Below are 15,530 nucleotides of genomic sequence, written 5' to 3'. Positions count from 1 at the left end.
AAATCTGCTTCCCAGAGAACAAAGTGCCCTTGCAGGTCCTTGCTGGTACTCAGTCTGTGTGGTTGTGTGGTCGTGGTGACTTGGGCCGAAGCCAGGGGGCCCTGGCGGTTAGGGAGGGCGGGGGAGAAGCCTGGGAGCCTGGCCTTACCAATGTGCAGCAGGGAGAGCGCCCCTCTCTCCTTTCGGCCTATCGTTCTCCCTGGTTAGAATCTCAGCTTCTAGAACTGGGAGGCCACCCGCTCAGACGTCTCATCAAACGGACTTTGAAATTATACCACGCCCCCTTTGCATCCAGTGGCGCTGCTGGCATTCAGACATTCAAGTCTCCATGCCCTGGCAGTTCTCTCTCCATCCTGGGGCCCTCAGGAGGGCTCAGAGCCCTTGCTGCACTCTCCTCCCTGCCTAGAGGGGAGAGAGACCCCCAAATCAGTGTTTGATGAGGGCCCCAAGCTGCACAGGGTTTGGGGTCCGGCCCTATCACTTACCAGCTCTGGGTAACCTCAGGCAAGTTACCTAAGCTCTGAGTTTCTGCACCTGGAAAAGAGCTGTTGTGAGGAGGAAACAGCTAACTCAGTAAAGCACTGGGCTGGCTCACCCAGAGCACCATTGTGGGTTGTTATTGCCGTTATGATTATACCAAGCTGTCCCCCCTCTGGGATGCAGTAGAGCCGGAACGTCGAGTGGGCTTGGGAGGGGAGAAGACGAAGGCATGGTACCTGACCCTCTGCTCATCTCCCCCCCCACCGTGGGTCAGCTCCTGCTCTCCTCTGAGCAGCAGAGATACTCAACTCCCAGGGAACTCAGGGATGCTCACTCCCACTGTCCTCTGTAGGCTCTAGCCAGCGGGGACAGAAGCCTGCCACCTTGGCTGGTGGCTGGTGGCAGTTTCTGAGTCCGTCTAGGTTCACCATTGCCCTTGATCTTCCCTAAGTGGGAGGTGGGGAAAAGCCTCCAGGGACTTTGGACTGGGAATGTCCAGCAGCCCTCTCCCCCCACCCATTCCCCACCAGGGGCCCTGGGCCTCCAGTCTCCTCCTCCCCTCTGCTGTCCACACTGCTGCAAAAATGACCTTCCTGGGAGTTCTTTGATGGCCTAGCGGGTTGAGGCTCCTGCGTTCTCACCGCTGTGGCTCTGGTTGCTGCCGTGCGGCGTAGGTTCAATCCCTGGCCCAGGAATTCCCACATACTGCCTGTGTGGCAAAAAAGAAAAAAAAAAATACAAAAAAAAAAAAAAAAAAAAAAAGCCAAGAGAGAACCTGACATAAATGTTGCAACTCTCAAAAAAAAAAAAAAAAAAAAAAAGACCTTCCTAAACTGCACATCTCAAAATGGATCATGACAGTGGCCCACTTAAAACCTGTTTTTTCCCTCTTTTTCCATATACCTGTGGTATATGGAAGTTCTCTGGTCAGGTCGAATCAGAGGTGCAGCTGCGGCCTCTGGCACAGCTACAGCCACCCCAGATCCAAGTCGCATCTGGGACCTACACCGCAGCCTGCAGCAACACTGGATCTATAACCCACTGAGCTAGACCAGAGATCAAACGTGCATTCTCAGACCTCTGGTCCTTAACCTGCCGAGCCACAGTGGGAACTCCATCACTTAAAACCTTTAGTGGCAAAAGCCAAACTCCTTGGCCTGGCATTCAAGACTCCTTGGCCTGGCATTCAAGGCCCCTGTGACAAGCTCTCCTTGCCCCTACCTCTTCCGCCTCATTTCTGGCCGCTGCTTTCTTACACAGCCCAGGCTCTAGTCCTCTAGTCACATGGAAGGAGAACGAGGAAGGGGAGGGAGGGAAGGGCCTCCGCCTTCTTCAAATCCCCGTCCTGATTCCCTCCCCTAAGAAGCCCAACGCCCGGTGAGGTGGGTCCCTCCTTCTCTTATGTAGCCACGCCCTCTGTACCCACGCACTATCACTTTCCCATCCTCTTCGCCCTTCCTGCGGTCATCCTGGCTGTTATCCCACGCCAGGGATTCTGCTGGATAATTTTAAGGTCATCACATCATTTCATCTCTAAAACAGCCACCCTAGATTGATAGCTCCAGAGAGGGCAAGAGATCTGGCTGGGGTTACACAGCATGCACATCTGGAACAACAGGTCTCTTTCTACTGCCTTACCGTCAACACGAGAAGCAGAATATGGTGTAGAGAGAAGCCTTGAAGCCTCAGAGACCCGGGTACAAATCATTGCTCTGTCCTTGCTCCCTAAGGACTTTGGGCTACTCGCTTCCTCACGCTGAGCCTCCGTTTCCTTACCAGTAAAATGAGAATAAATACGAAATCCTGCTTCCCAGGGATCTAGGAGGATCAAATGCATGAACACATATGCAAATATGTTGTCAGTTGCAGGGCGCTATGGACTTTTAATTGACTAACTTGACCAGCCCTACTGCAGCTGGCGGTGTTTGGCTGAGGCTATCCTTTCTCTCAGAACTTTCTAGACTGGAGATCAAGGCACCATTCCTCCCTTTGGCTACCTTGCTCATGTCCCACATTTTGTGAAAGCTAAAATTCTTTCTTTTCTCTCTCTCATCATAGCTGTCAAGCCCTGAGCAGAAAGCCCTCCAAATCCATTGTACGCCCATGAACCTCCAGGATCTCTAACTACTCCTCTTGCAGAGTTTTCATCTTTCCAGTTGTCAGAAGCTGGCAGATCTAAAGTTACCAGAGCATCAGGACCAAGTGAGGCAATCATGGAAAAGAAGAGCTGGAGGAAAAAGAACGCCAGTCCAACCTCCTTCGGATTCTGTAGCTCTGGGTTTGCCCGTGATAGTCGTGTTTTTTAAAAGCTCCTACGGTGGTTCCAATGTCAGTATGGGGACTGGGAGACCTGGCAGGACGCCTTAGGGTTTGCAAACTCCTTCCACACCTTTCATTTAAATTTTTTTAATTTTAAGTGAGAATTGCAAACTTTAAAAATTTTTTTTGTTTATTTATTTATTTTTATTTATTTATTTATTTGCTTTTTAGGGCTGCACCTGCGGCATATGGAGGGTCCCAGGCAGGGGGTTGAATCGGAGCTACAACTGCCGGCCTACACCACAGTCACAGCAACGCAGGGTCCAAGCCACATCTGCAACCTACACTACGGCTCACGGCAACGCAGGATCCTTAACCCACTGAGCGAGACCAGGGATCGAACCTGCAACCTCAAGGTTCCTAGTCGGATTTGTTTCTGCTGCACCATGATGGGCATGCCCACACCTTTTGTTTTTAAACCTCTAGGCAAACTCATTAGTTTCTTGTCACCTCCACTTTACAGATGTGGAAACAAGCAAGTCATTTAGGGTCACATAGATAGAACTTAAAATGGGCTCTTTGGGGAGCTCCCATCATGGCGCAGCAGAAACGAATCCAATTAGGAACCATGAGGTTGTGGGCTTGATCCCCTGCCTCGATCAGTGAGTGGGTTAAGGATCCGGTGTTGCCGTGAGCTGTGGTGTAGGTGGCAGACGCGGCTGGGATCTGGTGTTGCTGTGGCTGTGGTGTAGGCTGGCAGCTGCAGCTCCAATTGGACCCCTAGTCTGGGAACCTCCATATGCTGTAGGCGCGTCCCTAAAAAGACAAAAGACAAAAAAAACCCAAAAAACAAAACTGGTTCTTTGAGACAATTCCAGCTGTTCATCTTCGGGGCCGAATTGAATTCTGTGCATGGGCTTTGCTGGTGTCGCAGCTGTCGCTGTAGGACGAACCCTCCTCCTGCCAAATCAAATGCTTCCCTAAATATTTCTCTCCCACTCTCCCACCTCCATGCTTTTTCTCCCGCCTGGAGTGACTTTCTCAGCCCAGTCTGGCAGCTGCAGCCCCTGTCTTCCAAGCCCGGCTGCCTCCTCCACAGAGACATTTCCATTCCCCACCGCTTCTCTTCCTTTGAGCCTGGAAGCACTTGCTTCTGTCCTCTGTACCGTCCCCTCTCCAGCCCTGCCTCCTGCTGGGACTTGATGCCCCAACATCTTCAGCTGTTGGGGTTCCCTGCAGATTCTGGCAGTTCTTTGCTGCCTCTGAGTCTTTGCTCCCGCTGCCTCGCCTCCTGCAGAAGTGCCCCTTGCCCCACCCCATCTCTTACGTGTCATTCAAGAGTCAGCTCAGGTGGTCACTTCCTCCAGGATGCCTCCCCGATTTTCCTAATCTTTAACGCTACCATTGGAGGCCCTTCCTCTGTGCTTCCGTATATCTCTGTCATGAACAAGACTGTTCATTCATTCATTCTGGCAAGGCACAGACTTCAGAGCCAAACTGCTCAGATTCCAGCTTCAGAGTGGGCAAGTTCTTAGATTTTCTCTCTGCCTTATTTATTTTTATTTTTTAAATGATTTTTATTTTTCCCATTAGTTGGTTGACAGTGTTTTGTCGATTTTCTACGTTACATGTATACATCCTTTTTTCTCGCGTGATCATGCTCCATCATAAGTGATTAGACATAGTTCCCAGTGCTATACAGCAGGATCTCATTGCTTATCCATTCCAAAGGCAGTAGTTTGCATCTATTAACCCCAAATTCCCAGTCCATCCCACTCTCTCCCTCTCCCCCTTGGCAACCACAAGTCTGTTCTCCAAGTCCATGATTTTCTTTTCTGTGGAAAGGTTCCTTTGTGCCATATATTAGATTCCAGATATAAGTGAAATAAAATGGTATTTGTCTTTCTCTTTCTGACTTACCTCACTTAGTATGAGAGTCTCCAGTTCCATCCATGCTACTGCAAATGGAATTATTTTTCTTTTTTATGCCTGAGTAGTATTCCATTGTGTATTTATACCACATCTTCTTAATCCAGTCACCTGTTGATGGACATTTAGGTTGTTTCCATGTCTTGGCTATTGTGAATAGTGCTGCAATGAACATGCGGGTGCATGTGTCTTTTTCAAGGAGAGTTTTGTCCAGATATATGCCCCAGAGTGGGATTGCTGGGTCATATGGTAGTTCTGTGCATAGTTTTCTAAGGCATCTCCATACTGTTCTCAACAGTGGTTGTACCAATTTACATTCCCACCAACAGTGCAGGAGGGTTCCCTTTTCTCCACATCCTCTCCAGCATTTGTTATTTGTGATTATCTTATTTGTGAAATGAGGAAAATAGTCCCTAGCTCAAAGCCTGTTGCAAAAATTAAGTGAATTAATCCGTGTAGAATGTGTAGAAAGTGCCTGAATATAGTGAACACTTGCTGACTGTTGGGAACTACTCTTTCGATTAATTCTTCTACCACATAGGAAAAAATTTGTAATACTAGAGAGAAAACTGAGGCATAATCCTTTTTTTTTGCTTTTTAGGGCTGCACCCACGGCCAATGGAGGTTCCCAGGCTAGGGGTTGAATTCGAGCTATAGCTACTGGCCTATGACACAGCTCACGGCAACGCCGGATCCTTAACCCACTGAGCAGGGCCAGGGATCGAACCCGCAACCTCATGGTTCCTAGTGGGATTTGTTTCCACTGTACCACTATGGGAACTCCCCATCAAGAGCTCTCTTAACCTCTCTACATTGCCCACTCTGTTTCTCCTTTCCCCAGGCCTTCCTTCCACCCATCTGTCCTACTCTCTTTACTCTCTGTCTGTCCGTCCAGCCAGCCAGCCAGCCAGCCAACAAACGTTCACCTGTCGAACCTCTGATACCTGGCAGGTTAGGTGCTGGGCTCTGGGAGCTCACAGTTGGGGTGGGGATACTGACAAAGACACGCCTTAGGTCCTGAAGAGTTCTGGATGCTCCGATAGAAATCTCCACAGAGCATCCGCAACAGAGAGGGGCCCAGTTCTAGCTGGGACAATGAGGAAAGTGTTGTCAGGGACGTGATGGTTGAGAAAGCCCTGCTTAGAGGGCATCGGGGGGTCAGGAGTATGGCATCGGGGAGGAAGTTAAGAGCCTTTCGGCCAGAAGGAGGAAGGGCCAAAAGGGAGATGTGAGAGCAATAAGCGCTTCAGTGCAGTCACGGTCCAGGGCACGAGGGGCCCCCCGTGATGGACAGGTCGGAGAGAAGGGGAGCATACCGCAGGGCATGGGGCTCTACCGGCCGGCTAAGGTGACAGTCCTGGGTGCCAAATGCGTGGCAACCTCAGGCGGTCTCTTCCACCGTCAGAGCCGGTGAAGATGCCCAGGGAGGAGGGAAGGTCCGGCTGTCACCCTGTCAGTCTCCTTAGAGACCCTCCTTCCCTGTCCCTTCCCCTGTCCCTGTCCTCTCTCCTTGGAGCCTGTCGGTCCTTATCAGTTACCTAGAAGTCCCCGCCTTCCTCTGTGTCCTCCCTTCCTGACAAGAACCAGATCATATTCCTCGGCCGCCAAGGAGCCCCTGACTGAAGGTCAGGACGTGAGATTCCAGCCCTGGCTTTAGTTGCCAACCGACCTGGGCAAGAGCAGCTTATTCATATCAACCTCTCTGGGGTCGCTTCCCGGCGATACAGTGGCTGAGACCACCGCCTCCTTGGCCCCTCGCGACAGCGCCCTCTAGAGGGGAAGCGGTCTCATCTCCACCTCCGGGCAGCGCCTCCCTGGCCGTCTGGTCTTTGAGGGCCAATGAACTCCCGGGAATTCTGCGATCAGGCTTGGGTTGCATGATTGTGTTATCGCGTGCAAAGGGTTGTGTGCTCAATTTATTACCCGTCTGTCCCAGGACAAACAGAACGACAGAAGCCTGCCCCCCACAGAATCTTTCCAATCCCTAAGCAAACAAGTTCCGTCAAGAGGTTTTCAGACCCACTTCTCTTTCTTTCTTTCTCTCTTTCGCTCTCTCTCTCTTCCTTCCTTCTTTCCTTTCTCTCTTTCCTTATCTTCTTTCTCTCCTCTCTCCCTTCTTTGCTTCTTTTCTTTTTTTTTTTTTGATGACAACCATAATAAGAAATGCATATGCTCACACAACCAGGGACAGGTGTGTGTGTCTGTGTAAAGCTAAAATCAAAGTTTGACGGAAAAATACTGACCCTTAACCGCAGGTGGGGCTCTGTGATGCCATCCCAGTAGGAATCACGATGGTAAATGGATTTCGCCTCCCACTAACCGCTTACAGTGGGGAGTTGGAGACCCTCTCTTTCAATATCTCCCATGTTCAAACAAACCAAACCAAAGGAACAAAAGAACGCCGCCCTGGGCCCAGCTGCTCTGCAGTCACTGCTCATTCTCCTCTCAAGCCTTCCTCTGATACATTCACTTGGAAATATTTACTGGGCATTTACTGACGTCCTCTCATAAGCTAAACGTCTTAAAGGACAGCCTGGGTCTATTGTTTTCACTTTCCCGCTTCACTCCTCCTAGAAAACTGCCCTTTGCTCCTGCTAAGCTGCTGACAATGGCTCACCGCCCCTTCACCCCAGGACGTTTGTCACAGCTGACTCTCTTTAGCTTTCCTCTCCGACTCCTTTGCTGCTTCTGTGAGGTCCTCGGCCCCTACGTGCCTGTTTCCGAGGCTCTGCGGGGCAGCCTCGATGCCTCTCGCTCTGCGATGGGTTTCTGGGGCTCTTCCCTCCCCCGCCCCGCCCTGCCCCCCCCCCCCCCCCGCCTTCAGTTACTCCCTGATGCTGCAGAATGTGTACCTGTGTCTCTTGCCGCATCTCTCACATCAGGCTTCGTCAGACCTCTCTGGCCACTTGCCCGCTGAGCGGCTCCACCTGGGAGTCCTACAGGCCTTGCGCTCTACTTGCCTGAATCCAAGACTTGGCTTCCGCTCCACCCCGACCCTCTGAGAGTCCTCATCTTAGGGAAAGGTGGCACCACCCACCCAGCTGTATAAACCAGGAAGCTGGGATTCCTCCTCTCTCTTCCTCAGCCCCAGTCAGTGGTGCATCCGCAAGCTTCTTAAATCTCTCTTCTCTCTGTTGCATCATCTGATCCAGACAGATCCAGGTGATGGCATTTCTTGCCTAGATCATGCATATATTTTGAGGTCTCCCCCTCTGCATATCATCACCTCCCGACCAGGCTCTTTAGAGCATTCAGAGGGTTTCTTTTTAAAACACAACACTGGGAGTTCCCTGGCGGCCTGGCAGTTAAGGACCTCATACTGTCACTGCTATGGCTAAGGTTTGATCCCTGGCCCAGGAACTTCTGCACGGCATGGGCGCAGCCAAAAAATTTTTTTGAGTAAACATAAAATAAAAAATAAAATGCAATACTGATCTCGTCTCTACTTGGCTTAAAATCTTCCCAGGACTCTTGCTTCTAGGACGAAGTTGTAATTGCTTACCATTACATAGAGAAACCCATCTAGGGAGTTCCCGTTGCGGCTCAGTGGGACGAACCCAACAAGGAGCCATGAGGACTCGTGTTCGATCCCTGGCCTCACTCAGTAGGTTAAGGATCTGGCGTTGCCGTAGACCATGGTGTAGGTCACAGACACTGCTCGGATCTGGTGTTGCTGTGGCCGTGGTGTCGGCTGGCAGCTGCAGCTCCAATTTGACCCCTAGCCTGGGAACTTCCATGTGCTAAAAAGACAAAAAGAACCCCAATCTAACTGACCCCAGCATGCCTCTCCTGCCTCGCCTCCCACCTGTATCAACATGGTCCAGACATAAGCAACCACCTTCGGTTCCTTGGACAAGGTGCCCCCACCCCGACGCCCAATGGTGCACCTGCTGATGTCTTGAACTAGAACTCTGGCTAACGTCCACCTCTGCCTCCAGGTGCAGCTTGGCTGGCAGATCTTTAGAAGAGCTTCTCTGACGCTGAACGCATGGGTCCTGTGCTCTGCCCAGTGCCCCTGCTGTCCCCTCTGCCTCTTCCATCGTGGTTCGCACCACGCAGGGTCAGAGCAGGCTCACACGTATCCTTTCTGCCTCTGGACTGTAAGTCGCTGCTGTGCTGGTTGCTGTGTCCCTAGCGTCCAGCTCAGGACCTAGCACACCATCGGCACTCCCTGAGTGTCTGCAGAAGACCGGGCTTTTAGACTTAACGAAGACTGGAAGCCTAACAGAGCCACCTCGGTGTTAGGGACAGTGACCGAGGTTTGGAACAGACGCTGTTACAATCAGAGTCATGACACTGGAATCACGGAACTAGAGTGACTGAATATACAGGACGTAGATTTGAGCAGCCAGAGAATATGCAGTTCTACCGCTTCCCAGCTATGATCTCAAGCAAGCTGAAGAAGCCCTTTGTCTGACTTTCTGCTTGATTTTGAATAGTGTGCCCCCAAGAGGCCCTGCCCGTCCAGTCCGGGGGTCGTGAGCCGTGAGACCGTGGACTCCGGCCGTGAATGTCATTGTCCTGCTCCCTCTGACCCGAGTGAGTCTCTGTAACCAAACAACTGTCCTGGGGTTCTCGCTGGGAGACCTGGGTGGGTTAGTTTACTTACACTGTCCATACTTTGGGGCTCATTTTCTTGGGCGCCCAGAGGACAGAGCCTCTGCCGTGGCCTGGCACACATCGGCGCTCAGGGTTAGGCCTGGCAGAAAGGAAAAGACCCTTCAGGACCGATTCTCTACAATCAGGACAGGCTGAACCACCATCCCAAAGCCTGAATTTTACAGATGGGGAAACTGAGGCTCAGAGAGGGTAGGGTCTTGTCCGGGGTCACACAGCATGTTGGGGCAGAGCCACAGCTAGAATCCACTCCTTTGAGCTCTGAGTCAGCCTCCTTAAATTCCCAGTTCCTGGTTCTAGACTATCTGGAGGCATGCACTTTGTTCTAGAACAACGGGCACCGTGTTGGGATTTCTGAAGCCAGCGCTCTGCAGGGTTCATTCTTCAGATGGTGCCAGATGGTTTCATTCTGGGTTCACTAGTGAAGCAGAGAGTTCTAGTTAATTTGTACTGAATAGGCATCCATCCATTACCGCATTTTTTTTTTTTTTTTTTTTTTTTTTGTCTTTTTAGGGCCGCACCCGTGGCATATGGAAGTTTCCAGGCTCGGGGTCAAATCGGAACTGTAGCCGCCGGCCTACACCACCGCCATAGCAGCTCAGTGGGATCCTTAACCCACTGAGCGAGGCCAGGGATCAAACCTGCGTCCTCATGGGTACTGGTTAGATTTGCTTCTGCTGTGCCATGATGGGAACGCCACCTCATTTTTTAAATCGGTTGTTTAGATGAGGAAACTGAGGCTCAGAGAGATAAAACACCTTGCCCAAAGTCACTCAGCTCACGGTGGGAAGAGTCAAAACTCTAACCTGATTCCCTGGCTCTGAGGCCCGTGCTGTCCTGGCTGCGCCCTGCGGCCTCTGCTACGCACTCAGGGCCTGCTGTCCTGGGAAGTGGACCGAGCAGAGAGGCTGCTGGGAAAACGAGGGACTGCAAAATACGTCAAGAAAAGCCAAAAAACGTGCACAGGTGCTCGACTCTTAGACACACAGACCTGCGATTGCATTTTGGCTCTGCCGCTTGCTCTGGGCTCCTTGAAGATGCCACTGCTTCTCCGTAAAAGAAAGGAAATTAGTACCTTGCAAAGTAGACGAAGGCGCTCAGTGGATTCACTTCTGTAAAGTGGTCCTGGACACGAGCACGTGCTTGGCAAGTGGTTATTGTGATCAATAACAATAATAATAATAATCTCATGCAATAATCATTTTAGAAGGGAGTGGACAGCAAAGCCTTGTTGAACAGGGGAGGTGCTGAGAGCAGAGGGTCGTGGCGTGGAGGGAGGGGAGGGAGGAGACCCGCATGCCAGGGAGCTCCTGCCGTGTGCCAGGCACTGTGCTAAATGCCAGGACTGCCAGCATTGCCTCTGCGAGCGCTCACAACGAAGCCGGTGTAACTGTCTGTTTTTAGACTTGGGGAAACTGAGGCTCAGAAAGAGGAAGCAGTTGGAGGCTGGTGAGGGGCTCACGCCTGCCCCGAACTTTCCCCAGAGCAAGTGCTTCAGCTCTGGCTCCCCTGCTGAGAGCCGCGCCCCGTGCTGGGCCACGTTGCATGCACTCTAGTCCCAGGGAGCAGCACACCCACCAGCAGGACCTTGCCCCAAAGCCTCTGCCCATCGCAGCCTCTCAAAATTCTTTTTTTTTTTTTTTTTTTTTTTTTTTTGTCTTTTTGCCATTTCTTGGGCCGCTTCCGCGGCATAAGGGAGGTTCCCAGGCTAAGGGTCCAGTTGGAGCTGCAGCCACCGGCCTATGCCAGAGCCACAGCAACGTGGGATTCGAGCTGTGTCTGCAACCTACACTACAACTCATGGCAATGCCAGATCCTTAACCCACTGATCGAGGCCAGGGATTGAACCCGAAACCTCATGGTTCCTAGTGGCATTCATTAACCACTGAGCCATGACGGGTACTCCAACATAGGGAAATTTCTGGGCTAGGGTTTGAGTTGGAGCTGAAGCTGCAGGCCTACGCCACAGCCACAGCAACACTGGATCCGAGCCACATCTGCGACTCACACCACAGCTTGCAGCAACGCCGGATCTTTAACCCACTAAGCAAGGCCAGGGATCGAATCTGCCTCCTCATGAACACTATGTCAGGTTCTTAACCTGCTGAGCCACGATGGGAACTCCCGTTTCCACTCTTCATAATAACCTCTCCCCTTCATCCCAAAGATTGAAATCCTAAAGGCCCAGAGCTGGGAGGTCACAGTGGGTCCTCAAAACCAGGGCTTGATGGGGGCAGTGGGATGGTCTGCGTGTGGGGAGGCAGGAAGCCGAGGTGAGGAGGTGGGAGGAGGGAGGGGGTGAAAGAGCAGGGCAGGCCCCCGTCTGCTCTTACATAAGGGTGCGTGCCCAGCACTGTGTTTGAATGAACTCAGGTGCCCTCCCAGGCTGGCCAAGAAAGTTCATCAGCCACGTGATCTGTGCTTCCAGAACAAACACCTAGGGAAAAGGGTTACATAAGTGAGGGATGCCTCAGCTCTTGGGGTGCAGCTGGGGTCAGTGCCCTGTCCATGGCGGGGGCCTCCCTCCCACCACAGCCGGCTCTAAGTCCTCCTCTTCTGAGCTGCAGGGCAGGCCCTGTACCGAGAAGAAGAAAGGATACATGTCTGCCAATGGGCTTTCATTTAATTTCTGGCAGTAGTCACAGGAATTAAATGTCTGTAGACTCTTTCCCAGGCTTCCTGCTGTGCTTACCATTAATCCTACGGGGACCCTGGCGGATGGGACTCAAGCCTTCATTTCATAGACGGAGGCACAGAGAGGTTTCCCAAGGCCATGCAGTGAAAAGGGGGCAGAGCTGGGACTTAAAGTTAACTTTTTGTCCTCTTGGCACCGGTGACAGTGGCTCCACTACATAAGACAAAGTTAACAACTCAGCTGAAGCTTAAGATGGGCCGGTACAATTCTTGTCTTAACTCGTTTAACACTTGTGACTCTAGGAGAAAGTCACAACTCTTTTTTTTTTTTTTGTCTTTTTTTTGTCCTTTTTAGGGCCGCACCCTCGGCCTGGATGTTCCCAGGTTCGTGATCGAATGGGAGCTATAGCTGCCGGCCTCCACCGCAGCCACAGCCATGCCAGCTCCAAGCTGTGTCTGCAACCCACACTGCAGCGCATGGCAAGGCCAGATCGTTAACCCACTGAACGAGGCCAGGGATCGAACCCACATCCTCATGGATACTAGTCAGGTTTATAAACTGCTGAGCCCCAGTGGGAACTCCAAGAAAGGCAAAACTCTTCTGATCCCGATTTTATAGAAAGGGAGAATGAAGCCTACAAAAGGTAAATCACTCATGTAACTTAGTGACTTTGTAAGTGGCAGAGCCAAGCCTTGAATCCAGGCCTTCTGGTTTCAGAGTCCATGCTCTTAATGACGTCACCTACAGGGGGGTTCACGGTGGAGGGGGTTCCAATGCCATGGGGTGCCTGCCCTCTCACTTACGGATAGGGGCCCATTGCAGACCCTGTGGGCAAAAGCACAGACAGATGGCCTGGCCCAGGGCAGGCGGGTGGATGGGGCATCTCCTCCAGGGATGGTTGCCGGGCTCGTTCCGCCCAGCCTGGGTCAGGGCAGGCTGGGACACTCCAGGGACGCTGGTGCCCTGTTCAGGGCTTCTTATCTCCAGGGGAAACCAGCAGGCAAAGAAGCTGTTAAACGCTGGGTCATGCGGCTCCCATGGGGTGAGGCAATAGGTAGGCAGGGAAGCTGGTTCTAGAAGGGTCAGGGTACTGGGGTGATGTGGTCAGGGAAGCCAGAGCCTGGGATGCCAGCCCTGGGTCTGGCCCAGCTTACTGCACAAACCAGGCAGATCTTGGTCCCTGGCATCAATCTCCCATCTGTACAGTGAGGGGCTTGCCCAGCGTGATGACTCAGGCCCCCTCCAGTCCCGTGTCCTCGTCTCCTTAGACACGGCTCTTATTTTCAAAGGAAGGTAACTCCTTGTCAAGCCCTTTCTAGGTCAAGAGGAGTTCCTGGCCATTGTCTACTCTGGCTTTTTGTGATGGTCCTAACCCCCAAAGGAGTGACTGGTGGTGGAGAAGAGGGCTCGTGTTCAGACGGTATGCACGGGGACTGCCTCACCGAGTGTACAAAATGGATCTATTTCTATTTTGGCTCCTAAATAGCCATTTCCCCTTCACTTCCTCTACTGCTCCCTATGCTGCTGGAGACTCTGGCAATTAATGGTTAGTGCCTGGCAGCCCTCTGCCCTAGCCAGGAATGCCAACCTCCATTTGGCCATACCATCATACTATTGTGCAGCTGTGCTGTGGTCAAGCAGTCTGAATTCTGCCCTGGGAGGGGCAGTGATGGGGCAGGGTGGAGCGGGACCCACACAAGAGGTCATGCCCTGTCTCCGCTACTAATTCCCCGTGAACCTTTGGGGGCACTTCCCTTCTCCCGGCTTCTGTTTCTTCGAGGTGATCACCTCATAGGGTTGTTGAAATAAATGTGCTCACGGGGCAAGGCATCGGTAATGCAGTAGGCACTCAGAACATGCCAGCTCTCCTTGTAGCAGGCTGATGAGAAATCAGCCTCAGGCACAGGGGAGAGGAGGAAGTGTGATGTGATAGGATAGGAAGAGGGTAGGCTTTTGAGCCAGAAAAACCCAAATCCAGTCTGGTTCTGCCACCTACTCATTGTTACAGCCTGAATAGAATTCCCCCCAGGTCTATGTGTTCAAGTCCTAACCCCTACTACCTTGGCACGTGACTATATTTGGAGATAAGGTCTTTAGAGAGGAAATTAAATTAAAATGAGGTCATGAGAGTGGATTCAGTTCCAATATAACCGGTGCCCTTCTTAGAAGAGGAAATTTGGCACAGACACACATGGAGGGAGAGTGTTTGTGAACATGAAGACGGCCACCTGCAAGCCAAGAAGAGAAGTCCCAGAGGAACCAACCCTGCCGACCTCTTGACCTCGGAATTCTAGCCTGCAGAACCCTGAAAAAATAAATTTCACTTATTTTAAGCCATCCAGTCATGTGCTTTGTTCTAGCAGCAAACAATGCTAATTTGTCTTTTTTTTTTTTTTTTTTTTTTTTTTTGGACTGCACCTGTGGCATATGGAGGTTCTTAGGCTAAGGGTCCAATCAGAGCTGTAGCTGCTGGCCTACTCCACAGCCACAGCAACAGCAACGCCAGATCCAAGCCGCGTCTGTGACCTAACACCACAGCTCATGGCAACACCAGGTCCTTAACCCACTGAGCGAGGCCAGGGATTGAACCTGCATCCTCATGGATACAAGTCAGATTCGTTTCCACTGAGCCATGCCGGGAACTCCTATAGCAGCTAAGAGTGAATGAGATGAATGCACTCATTATGCAACGTTGAGCTAGTTATTTAACCTTTCTGTGCTCCAACGGTAGATTAAATTAGGTAATGCCTGAGAAAGCCCAGCACACAGTAGCCCTCAGCAAATGCTAGCTTTGCCTCTGCTCCTCGTGTGGGCAGGGCAGCTGGCTCCCGCAGGGACAGGGACATTCCTGAGTCATCCTGGTTCAGCACGAACTTGCAGGACACCTGACCCTTGACCTGGCCCTCACATTTGCCCAGACTAGCAATCCTGCTCTCAGTTCCACCTTTGGCCTTGACATTGGCTTTCTGCCTGCCAGGCTGTGAGGTGATCAGAGTTCATGGAGACTTTTGCCTCTGCCCAAGCTCAGGAGCAAACCTGTCCTGCAAGGCTGGCCAACTTGGCTTAGGCCCCAACCCCAGGGCGGGCTGGAGGGTGGCCTGGCGGGCCTGAGGGGCAGAGGGGCTGACTGTGGTATTTTCCAAAATGCTTGTACGCTGCATTTCATCTGACGCTCACAGCGACCCCTTGAGGTGGGCTGGGCTCATGGGCTCCTCTTGACACCGAGAGGAACTGAGGCCCAGAGGAGTTAGGGGGCTCCTCCCAACTCAAAAAACCCCTGAAAGCTCTAGACTCAGGCCTGGCTCTTTTCACCACTGTGACTACTCACTTGCCCTCCAAGGCTTAGGGGGTCCGTGGGGGTGTGTGGGAAGCACATGGACCCAGGAGCCACCAGCCCTGGGTTCCGATCCTGACTGGGCCCCGATTCAGCTGTGTGACCCTGGACGAGGGCCCCGCCTCGTCAGGCTGTTGAGAGAGGGCAGCCAGCTCTGCCCCTGGAACTCTCTAGGCCCACCATAAATGGCAGCTATTATGACTTTTTCATAACCAACCTCTCAGTAACTGTTGCTGGATCGAATTCCTGGAGAGCCAGGAAGCGTGTCTGTGGGTG

Source organism: Sus scrofa, chromosome 9, assembly GCF_000003025.6.
Source record: "Sus scrofa isolate TJ Tabasco breed Duroc chromosome 9, Sscrofa11.1, whole genome shotgun sequence".
Classification (NCBI taxonomy): Eukaryota; Metazoa; Chordata; class Mammalia; order Artiodactyla; family Suidae; genus Sus; species Sus scrofa.
The sequence above is the reverse complement of the archived record's forward strand: the minus strand, read 5'-3'. Positions refer to the sequence as shown.